Here is a 9,438-nt window from a genome sequence, read left to right on the forward strand (position 1 = left end):
TGAATGCAGAGGGAGCCTGTATAAACTGAAAGCAGAGGGAGCCTGTATGAACTGAAAGCAGATGGAGCCAGTATAAACTGAATGCATAGGGAGCCAGTATAAACTGAATGCAGAGGGAGCCTGTATGAACTGAATGCAGAGGGAGCCTGTATGAACTGAATGCAGAGGGAGCCCGTATGAACTGAATGCAGAGGGAGCCCGTATGAACTGAATGCAGAGGGAGCCTGTATGAACTGAATGCAGAGGGAGCCTGTATGAACTGAATGCAGAGGGAGCCTGTATGAACTGAATGCAGAGGGAGCCTGTATGAACTGAATGCAGAGGGAGCCAGTATAAACTGAATGCAGAGGGAGCCTGTATGAACTGAAAGCAGAGGGAGCCTGTATGAACTGAATGCAGAGGGAGCCAGTATAAACTGAATGCAGAGGGAGTCTGTATGAACTGAAAGCAGAGGGAGCCAGTATAAACTGAATGCAGAGGGAGCCTGTATGAACTGAAAGCAGAGGGAGCCTGTATGAACTGAATGCAGAGGGAGCCTGTATGAACTGAAAGCAGAGGGAGCCAGTATAAACTGAATGCATAGGGAGCCTGTATGAACTGAAAGCAGAGGGAGCCTGTATGAACTGAATGCAGAGGGAGCCTGTATGAACTGAATGCAGAGGGAGCCTGTATGAACTGAATGCAGAGGGAGCCTGTATGAACTGAATGCAGAGGGAGCCCGTATGAACTGAATGCAGAGGGAGCCCGTATGAACTGAATGCAGAGGGAGCCTGTATGAACTGAATGCAGAGGGAGCCTGTATGAACTGAATGCAGAGGGAGCCTGTATGAACTGAATGCAGAGGGAGCCTGTATGAACTGAAAGCAGAGGGAGCCTGTATGAACTGAAAGCAGAGGGAGCCAGTATGAACTGAAAGCAGAGGGAGTCTGTATAAACTGAAAACAGAGGGAGCCTGTATGAACTGAATGCAGAGGGAGCCTGTATGAACTGAAAGCAGAGGGAGCCTGTATAAACTGAAAGCAGAGGGAGCCTGTATAAACTGAAAGCAGAGGGAGCCAGTATGAACTGAAAGCAGAGGGAGCCTGTATGAACTGAAAGCAGAGGGAGCCAGTATAAACTGAAAGCAGAGGGAGCCTGTATGAACTGAATGCAGAGGGAGCCAGTATAAACTGAATGCAGAGGGAGCCTGTATGAACTGAAAGCAGAGGGAGCCTGTATGAACTGAATGCAGAGGGAGCCAGTATAAACTGAATGCAGAGGGAGTCTGTATGAACTGAAAGCAGAGGGAGCCAGTATAAACTGAATGCAGAGGGAGCCTGTATGAACTGAAAGCAGAGGGAGCCTGTATGAACTGAATGCAGAGGGAGCCTGTATGAACTGAAAGCAGAGGGAGCCTGTATAAACTGAAAGCAGAGGGAGCCTGTATGAACTGAAAGCAGAGGGAGCCAGTATAAACTGAATGCATAGGGAGCCTGTATGAACTGAAAGTAGAGGGAGCCTGTATGAACTGAATGCAGAGGGAGCCTGTATGAACTGAATGCAGAGGGAGCCAGTATAAACTGAATGCAGAGGGAGCCTGTATGAACTGAAAGCAGAGGGAGCCTGTATGAACTGAATGCAGAGGGAGCCAGTATAAACTGAATGCAGAGGGAGTCTGTATGAACTGAAAGCAGAGGGAGCCAGTATAAACTGAATGCAGAGGGAGCCTGTATGAACTGAAAGCAGAGGGAGCCTGTATGAACTGAATGCAGAGGGAGCCTGTATGAACTGAATGCAGAGGGAGCCTGTATGAACTGAATGCAGAGGGAGCCAGTATAAACTGAATGCAGAGGGAGCCTGTATGAACTGAAAGCAGAGGGAGCCAGTATAAACTGAATGCATAGGGAGCCTGTATGAACTGAAAGCAGAGGGAGCCTGTATGAACTGAATGCAGAGGGAGCCTGTATGAACTGAATGCAGAGGGAGCCTGTATGAACTGAATGCAGAGGGAGCCTGTATGAACTGAATGCAGAGGGAGCCTGTATGAACTGAATGCAGAGGGAGCCCGTATGAACTGAATGCAGAGGGAGCCCGTATGAACTGAATGCAGAGGGAGCCTGTATGAACTGAATGCAGAGGGAGCCTGTATGAACTGAATGCAGAGGGAGCCTGTATGAACTGAATGCAGAGGGAGCCTGTATGAACTGAAAGCAGAGGGAGCCTGTATGAACTGAAAGCAGAGGGAGCCAGTATAAACTGAAAGCAGAGGGAGTCTGTATAAACTGAAAACAGAGGGAGCCTGTATGAACTGAAAGCAGAGGGAGCCTGTATGAACTGAATGCATAGGGAGCCTGTATGAACTGAAAGCAGAGGGAGCCTGTATGAACTGAATGCAGAGGGAGCCTGTATGAACTGAATGCAGAGGGAGCCTGTATGAACTGAATGCAGAGGGAGCCTGTATGAACTGAATGCAGAGGGAGCCTGTATGAACTGAATGCAGAGGGAGCCCGTATGAACTGAATGCAGAGGGAGCCCGTATGAACTGAATGCAGAGGGAGCCTGTATGAACTGAATGCAGAGGGAGCCTGTATGAACTGAATGCAGAGGGAGCCTGTATGAACTGAATGCAGAGGGAGCCTGTATGAACTGAAAGCAGAGGGAGCCTGTATGAACTGAAAGCAGAGGGAGCCAGTATAAACTGAAAGCAGAGGGAGTCTGTATAAACTGAAAACAGAGGGAGCCTGTATGAACTGAAAGCAGAGGGAGCCAGTATAAACTGAAAGCAGAGGGAGTCTGTATGAACTGAAAGCAGAGGGAGCCAGTATAAACTGAAAGCAGAGGGAGCCTGTATGAACTGAAAGGAGATGGAGCCTTTGTCAGATCTAGGAAGAAGTGGCTAGAGGAGGGTGAACAAAATTAATCTTCTTTTTTCATGTTAGAAAAATACCACTCTAAAAATAATACAATTCAACAACTAAATATTAATGGTCTCATCACAGATGATCCCAAATTATTATATATCTTTAGTTGCAACTTCTACAGGAATTGATATAGTTCTGAGTATTGTTCTTTAAGTATTGTGAGGTGTCCTCAACTCTTTTTTTTTACTCTGGGGGATGTGAAATCAATTGGGGAGGCCAAGAGGGAAAAGCGTGAGGACCCTATTATAGTTGACGAGATCATTTATTCTATTGAACACCTTAAAAATAGGAAGTCTCCTGGGTCTGATATCTGCTGAGTTTTACAAAACCTTTTCTCAACAGTTAGCCCCATTTCTGTTGGAGGTCTTTTCTGAAAGCATTGTAAATAATGATCTCCCTCCCAGTTTGTCTCCAGGTCTGATTACATTGTAAATAATGATCTCCCTCTCAGTTTGTCTCCAGGTCTGATTACATTGTAAATAATGATCTCCCTCCCAGTTTGACTCCAGGTCTGATTACATTGTAAATAATGATCTCCCTCCCAGTTTGACTCCAGGTCTGGTTACATTGTAAATAATGATCTCCCTCTCAGTTTGTCTCCAGGTCTGACTACATTGTAAATAATGATCTCCCTCCCAGTTTGACTCCAGGTCTGATTACATTGTAAATAATGATCTCCCTCCCAGTTTGACTCCAGGTCTGGTTACATTGTAAATAATGATCTCCCTCCCAGTTTGACTCACGGTCTGATTACATTGTAAATAATGATCTCCCTCCCAGTTTGACTCCAGGTCTGATTACATTGTAAATAATGATCTCCCTCTCAGTTTGACTCCAGGTCTGGTTACATTGTAAATAATGATCTCCCTCCCAGTTTGACTCCAGGTCTGATTACATTGTAAATAATGATCTCCCTCTCAGTTTGACTCCAGGTCTGGTTATATTAATCCCTAAACCCAAAGACTTGCTTCTCCTCGATAATTGGCGTCCAATCTGTCTGCTCAATAATGACAACAAAATATTAGCCTATACATTTGCAAAAAGATTGAAGGCATTATTGGACTCAATTATAGAAGAGACCCAATCAGGCTTCATGAGGAATAGACATATTGTCACGCCCTGGCCTTAGTATTCTTTGTTTTCTTTATTATTTTAGTTAGGTCAGGGTGTGACATGGGGAATGTTTGTGTTTTTGTCTAAGTCTTGGGTGGTTATATGGTAAAGGGGGTGTTGGGTTTAGTGTATGGGGTTGTGTTTAGTGAATGTGTCTAGGTATGTCTATGGTTGCCTGAGTGGTTCTCAATCAGAGACAGCAGTCTTTCATTTGTCTCTGATTGGGAGCCATATTTAAGGCAGCCATAGGCATTATGCGTTTGTGGGTAATTGTCTATGTCATTGTGTAGTGGTCAGTGTCAGCACCATTTGTTTATATAGCTTCACGGTCGTCAGTTTGTTTTTTTGTTTTGTTCGTCTCTCTAATAAAAGAGAATGTATTTTTCACACGCTGCGTTTTGGTCCTCTCTTCCAAGTCAAGACGATCGTGACACATATATCTAATAATGTCTGACTGGTGTTTGATCTTATTGACTATTCTCATCTAATCTTCTAAGATAGTTTTATTGTCTTCTTAGACTTTTATAAAGCCTTCGATACGGTGTAACATTAGTTTTTGGTTTTGGGGAATTATTTTGTGGTAGGATTAAAATTATTTATATGAATTGGAATAGTTCAATTAAATTAAAGCATGGCACTTCTTCCTGCTTGCAACCCAACTTCTTACAAGTTCTGTTAAATCCAGCGATATAAAAAGGATCCGAGAGCTTCTGGTCAGCGGGGTGGTGGCACTGGGATCCTCATCTCTCCCAAGTGGACATTCTCTCTTTCTCCCCTGACCCATCTGTCTATCGCCTCCTTTGAATTCCATGCTGTCACAGTTACCAGCCCTTTCAAGCTTAACATCCTTATCATTTATCGCCCTCCAGGTTCCCTTGGAGAGTTCATCAATGAGCTTGACGCCCTGATAAGTTCCTTTCCTGAGGATGGCTCACCTCTCACAGTTCTGGGTGACTTTAACCTCCCCACGTCTACCTTTGACTCATTCCTCTCTGCCTCCTTCTTTCCACTCCTCTCCTCTTTTGACCTCACCCTCTCACCTTCCCCCCCTACTCACAAGGCAGGCAATACGCTTGACCTCATCTTTACTAGATGCTGTTCTTCCACTAATCTCATTGCAACTCCCCTCCAAGTCTCCGACCACTACCTTGTATCCTTTTCCCTCTCGCTCTCATCCAACACTTCCCACACTGCCCCTACTCGGATGGTATCGCGCCGTCCCAACCTTCGCTCTCTCTCCCCCGCTACTCTCTCCTCTTCCATCCTATCATCTCTTCCCTCTGCTCAAACCTTCTCCAACCTATCTCCTGATTCTGCCTCCTCAACCCTCCTCTCCTCCCTTTCTGCATCCTTTGACTCTCTATGTCCCCTATCCTCCAGGCCGGCTCGGTCCTCCCCTCCTGCTCCGTGGCTCGACGACTCATTGCGAGCTTACAGAACAGGGCTCCGGGCAGCCGAGCGGAAATGGAGGAAAACTCGCCTCCCTGCGGACCTGGCATCCTTTCACTCCCTCCTCTCTACATTCTCCTCTTCTGTCTCTGCTGCTAAAGCCAATTTCTACCACTCTAAATTCCAAGCATCTGCCTCTAACCCTAGGAAGCTCTTTGCCACCTTCTCCTCCCTCCTGAATCCTCCTCCCCCTCCTCCCCCCTCCTCCCTCTCTGCTGATGACTTCGTCAACCATTTTGAAAAGAAGGTCGACGACATCCGATCCTCGTTTGCTAAGTCAAACGACACTGCTGGTTCTGCTCACACTGCCCTACCCTGTGCTTTGACCTCTTTCTCCCCTCTCTCTCCAGATGAAATCTCGCGTCTTGTGACGGCCGGCCGCCCAACAACCTGCCCGCTTGACCCTATCCCCTCCTCTCTTCTCCAGACCATTTCCGGAGACCTTCTCCCTTACCTCACCTCGCTCATCAACTCATCCTTGACCGCTGGCTACGTCCCTTCCGTCTTCAAGAGAGCGAGAGTTGCACCCCTTCTGAAAAAACCTACACTCGATCCCTCCGATGTCAACAACTACAGACCAGTATCCCTTCTTTCTTTTCTCTCCAAAACTCTTGAACGTGCCGTCCTTGGCCAGCTCTCCTGCTATCTCTCTCAGAATGACCTTCTTGATCCAAATCAGTCAGGTTTCAAGACAAGTCATTCAACTGAGACTGCTCTTCTCTGTGTCACGGAGGCGCTCCGCACTGCTAAAGCTAACTCTCTCTCCTCTGCTCTCATCCTTCTAGACCTATCGGCTGCCTTTGATACTGTGAACCATCAGATCCTCCTCTCCACCCTCTCCGAGCTGGGCATCTCCGGCGCGGCCCACGCTTGGATTGCGTCCTACCTGACAGGTCACTCCTACCAGGTGGCGTGGCGAGAATCTGTCTCCGCACCACGTGCTCTCACCACTGGTGTCCCCCAGGGCTCTGTTCTAGGCCCTCTCCTATTCTCGCTATACACCAAGTCACTTGGCTCTGTCATATCCTCACATGGTCTCTCCTATCATTGCTATGCAGACGACACACAATTAATCTTCTCCTTTCCCCCCTCTGATAACCAGGTGGTGAATCGCATCTCTGCATGTCTGGCAGACATATCAGTGTGGATGACGGATCACCACCTCAAGCTGAACCTCGGCAAGACGGAGCTGCTCTTCCTCCCGGGGAAGGACTGCCCGTTCCATGATCTCGCCATCACGGTTGACAACTCCATTGTGTCCTCCTCCCAGAGTGCTAAGAACCTTGGCGTGATCCTGGACAACACCCTGTCGTTCTCAACTAACATCAAGGCGGTGACCCGTTCCTGTAGGTTCATGCTCTACAACATTCGCAGAGTACGACCCTGCCTCACGCAGGAAGTGGCGCAGGTCCTAATCCAGGCACTTGTCATCTCCCGTCTGGATTACTGCAACTCGCTGTTGGCTGGGCTCCCTGCCTGTGCCATTAAACCCCTACAACTCATCCAGAACGCCGCAGCCCGTCTGGTGTTCAACTTTCCTAAGTTCTCTCACATCACCCCGCTCCTCCGCTCTCTCCACTGGCTTCCAGTTGAAGCTCGCATCCGCTACAAGACCATGGTGCTTGCCTACGGAGCTGTGAGGGGAACGGCACCTCCGTACCTTCAGGCTCTGATCAGGCCCTACACCCAAACAAGGGCACTGCGTTCATCCACCTCTGGCCTGCTCGCCTCCCTACCTCTGAGGAAGTACAGTTCCCGCTCAGCCCAGTCAAAACTGTTCGCTGCTCTGGCACCCCAATGGTGGAACAAACTCCCTCACGACGCCAGGTCAGCGGAGTCAATCACCACCTTCCGGAGACACCTGAAACCCCACCTCTTTAAGGAATACCTAGGATAGGATAAAGTAATCCTTCTAACCCCCCCCCCTTAAAAGAGTTAGATGCACTATTGTAAAGTGGTTGTTCCACTGGATATCATAAGGTGAATGCACCAATTTGTAAGTCGCTCTGGATAAGAGCGTCTGCTAAATGACTTAAATGTAAATGTAAATGTAATCTCTATTGCTGACAGAGATATTAAAGGGATCTCTATTGATGACAGAGGTATTAAAATGGATCTCTATTGCTGACAGAGATATTAAAATGGATCTCTATTGATGACAGAGATATTAAAATGGATCTCTATTGCTGACAGAGATATTAAAGGGATCTCTATTGATGACAGAGGTATTAAAATGGATCTCTATTGCTGACAGAGATATTAAAATGGATCTCTATTGATGACAGAGATATTAAAATGGATCTCTATTGCTGACAGAGATATTAAAGGGATCTCTATTGATGACAGAGGTATTAAAATGGATCTCTATTGATGACAGAGATATTATAATCAGTCAGCTCATAGATGACACCACCCTCTTTTTGAAAGATGCTGACCAGATTCCTAGCGCAGTCGATGTGATAAATATATTAACCAAAGCATCTGGTCTTTACCTAAACCTTAATAAATGTGAATTGTTTGGTGTTAAAGACTGTGTGATACCCTCTACATGCAATATTCCAGTCAAGGAAAAAGTAACATACCTTGGGATAACCATATCTAAGGATCAAAAGGAATGATGCTCATTCAATTTTATACCTATTATTGAAAAAAAATAAAAAATAAGTTGAACCATTGGTTGCAGAGGGATTTATCCTTGAAAGGTCGAGTATTGCTTTCTAAAGCTGAAGGTATCTCTAGCCTTACTTATGCAGCCCAGTCCCTCCATCTTGACATCAAAATAGGTCAAGCGGTTGACCAGGTGCTTTTCAACTTCATCTGGAAAAATCGTACACATTATATTACGAAATCTGTCGTTATGAACTCATATGAATATGGTGGGCTCAATTTTTTTTGATTTTCCTACTTTGAATACTAGTTTTAAGATAGATCGGGCTAAACATTTTTTTAAGAATCCAACTTCAATTTGGAATCTCATCCCTCATTATATCTTCTCCCGTTTTGGTGGCCTCAATTTTATGTTACTTTGTAACTATAACATTGATAAGATTCCTATGACATAGGGGCTTCCCCCATCTCTGGGGCAAAAGTTGAACAGTTGAAAAAAAATTCAGAACCTCATAAATTGACCAAGGGCTCCCTCCAGTGACTTGGTCCGGTAGTGGGGTGCTCCCTACCCGGTAATGGAGCCCTGGAACCCCATTAAATGCATTAAAACCCATTTTGAAAATCTATGCCAGTTTGGCCACCCATCTATAGTGTATTATTGTAACATAGTGGACCATATAGCCCATCTATGGTGTAACATAGTGGACCATATAGCCCATCTATAGTGTATTATTGTAACATAGTGGACCATATAGCCCATCTATGGTGTACCATAGTGGACCATATAGCCCATCTATAGTGTATTATTGTAACATAGTGGACCATATAGCCCATCTATGGTGTAACATAGCGGACCATATAGCCCATCTATGGTGTAACATAGTGGACCATATAGCCCATCTATGGTGTAACATAGTGGACCATATAGCCCATCTATGGTGTAACATAGTGGACCATATAGCCCATCTATGGTGTAACATAGTGGACCATATAGCCCATCTATAGTGTATTATTGTAACATAGTGGACCATATAGCCCATCTATGGTGTAACATAGTGGACCATATAGCCCATCTATGGTGTAACATAGTGGACCATATAGCCCATCTATAGTGTAACATAGTGGACCATATAGCCCATCTATGGTGTAACATAGTGGACCATATAGCCCATCTATGGTGTAACATAGTGGACCATATAGCCCATCTATGGTGTAACATAGTGGACCATATAGCCCATCTATAGTGTAACATAGTGGACCATATAGCCCATCTATGGTGTATTATTGTAACATAGTGGACCATATAGCCCATCTATGGTGTAACATAGTGGACCATATAGCCCATCTATGGTGTAACATAGTGGACCAT

This window comes from Salvelinus fontinalis, chromosome 36, assembly GCF_029448725.1.
Source record: "Salvelinus fontinalis isolate EN_2023a chromosome 36, ASM2944872v1, whole genome shotgun sequence".
NCBI classification, from domain to species: domain Eukaryota; kingdom Metazoa; phylum Chordata; class Actinopteri; order Salmoniformes; family Salmonidae; genus Salvelinus; species Salvelinus fontinalis.